Here is a 2271-nt window from a genome sequence, read left to right as displayed (position 1 = left end):
GGCATCCACTCGCGGGGCCCCGCCGCGCACTCCGCGGGGCTGCCCTCGGGGGCAGCCCTCCTCTCCGCTCCTCCTCTCGGGCACTCGCTCGCCCGCCGCCTCCGGGGGGGTTTTAAACCCCCCTCCACCTGCCCCAGCTCCCCATTGGCTCCGCGCCGGCCCCCCGCCCCGCCGCCCCGGCCTGCCTCCCCGCGGGCCCCGGGCTGGGCTCCCTGCCGGCCTCCCTCCTCCGGCTTCCTCATCCCCCCAGCCGCAGCGGCGAGGGACACAGCGGGGTCCCACCCGGCCGGTTCTGCCCCTTCCCCAGGCTTTCAACCCGGCCCAGCCCTGGCCTGCACCCAAGGGGTCCTCCCAGGGTACAGGACTCACTGACCACGGCACCGAGCCCACCGTCCTGATCCCCAGGCAGTCTTGCTTTCGTTGGAGACTCAGTGGGGAAGCAGTTCCATGGCCACACTGACTGGAGGGGATATGGATCTGCACAGGCAGGGAGAGACTGGAGGGACTTGAGTGAATATATATGAAGCCCTGATAAGCTCCGTCGCTGCCCTGGCTCTACAAAGTCCCCCAGCACTTCGGGGCAGACCACCTGGCTGGGAAGGCAGCAAGAGGCGCTTGCTTGCCTACTGGCTCCTCTGCACCCCCATGCACTGGGGAGCCCCATCCAGGGCCAGTCACTCTGTTCCCCATTACACCCCTCCACACTGGGGGGAATCAGCAAACCAGAGCCAGGTGCACATGGGGACCATCTTCCTGCATCACCCATGTCTGTCCAAGATGCCAACAGAGCAGACACCTGCCAGGAGGTTTTCATGTGTCTGGTCTGAACTTTTCTGGACAAGACGTAGCTTGGAAAGCATCAAGAGGACAGGGCAGATAGGAAAGCCTTCACTGATCTGGGAGATGTAAGTGAACAGGAGCGGAGCTGGCCCCAGCCCCCTGGCACTGGCCCTCAGAGAGAAGCAGAGCATGCACATAGGAGCATGCCTCTGGTCTCCAGCACAGGGGGTCTGCATCTGTCAGTCTCTAGGTCCCACCTTTTTGTGTTATCCTAACGCAATGAGACAAGCCTCTGCTTGTTCATGTCTGAGGATGGGTCCTGCTCTTTGGAAGGCAAGCAAGGCAGCTACTGTTGTCCTGTTTAAATATTATAATGGCTAGAGGGATCTCCCATCTCTGTGTTTCTTCCCCCTTCCCCATTTACAACACTGCTCAGTCCCCTGAGGCTTTAGAGCAAGGGACAGGTCCATCCCTCAGTGTCTTGCCTCCCACAGAGGCTGCAAGCAGTCACCCAAGGAGGAGGAAGGCAGGAGTGTATGGTGATACTGAAAGTGGAGCCAGGTAACCCTTTCGCCCCCATTACTCTGTGCCTGCCTCTAGATCCTCTCTCCACCATCAGGAGAGAGGAGTAAAGAAGTCCCCAAGTGTCCCCAGTCCTGCCCCCTCAGTGCTCCTGGGACACAAGCCCTTGTCCTTGCCAAGCAGAAGGACTCTAAGCCCTCTCCCTCCCCTGGAGTAGCCAGCTGTGCCAAGGGAGGGGCAGGACAGGAATCGGTGGGGGAAACAGGGCAGTCTGGCTCCCCAGCACAGGAAAGAACTGCAACAGGTATTCTGGGAACAGAGGGAAAAAGAGAGACAGGACAGCCCTGTCCCTGCAGGTGAGCAGCCTGCAATGGTGACAGCAGCAAGGGAGGAGCCACCCATTCCTTGTCATGGTCCCCAGGACTGGCTCCAAGGATTGCAACGGCTTATTAGCTTTATACAGGGGACATCTCTGTTGTGCCCCAGGTATCAAGGTAAGTCAACACCATGTTGCCTAATGTGGGGTGGAGGACAGGCAGCTGGCAAGCCAGGAGGGTCAGGGTAACTGCTGCCAAGTCCAGGGCCTGAGCAAGTGGCATTAGYGGCTGTCCTGACAGCAGCTCAGGCAGTGGGAGCAGACCCTGAGAGGGACATGTCTGAAGGGAAAGAAGAGCTCAAGCAATAATGCACAGTGAAATGAAAGTGTACCCTGAAAAACATTCCCCTGGTGTCCATTTTCCAGTGCTTTTTATCCCCCCTCCTCCCCCAGCCACACACACTTCCCCCCTCCCTCTTTTTCCTGCTTTTTGCCCCTATTTGTGCTTGCTATTTTTGAAGTTAAATCCACGCCACCTCATGTTTTCAGAGTGAGAGCAAAGGCACAGCTCTGGCCCCTGCATGTGTTGCAGGCACACAGYAGAACCTGCCCCTGGCTGCTGTGCACATCTGGCCACAGTGCACATCTGGTGA

This window comes from Apteryx rowi, unplaced genomic scaffold (assembly GCF_003343035.1).
Source record: "Apteryx rowi isolate R43461 unplaced genomic scaffold, aptRow1 scaffold_47, whole genome shotgun sequence".
NCBI lineage: Eukaryota > Metazoa > Chordata > Aves > Apterygiformes > Apterygidae > Apteryx > Apteryx rowi.
Note: the sequence above shows the minus strand (reverse complement) of the source record.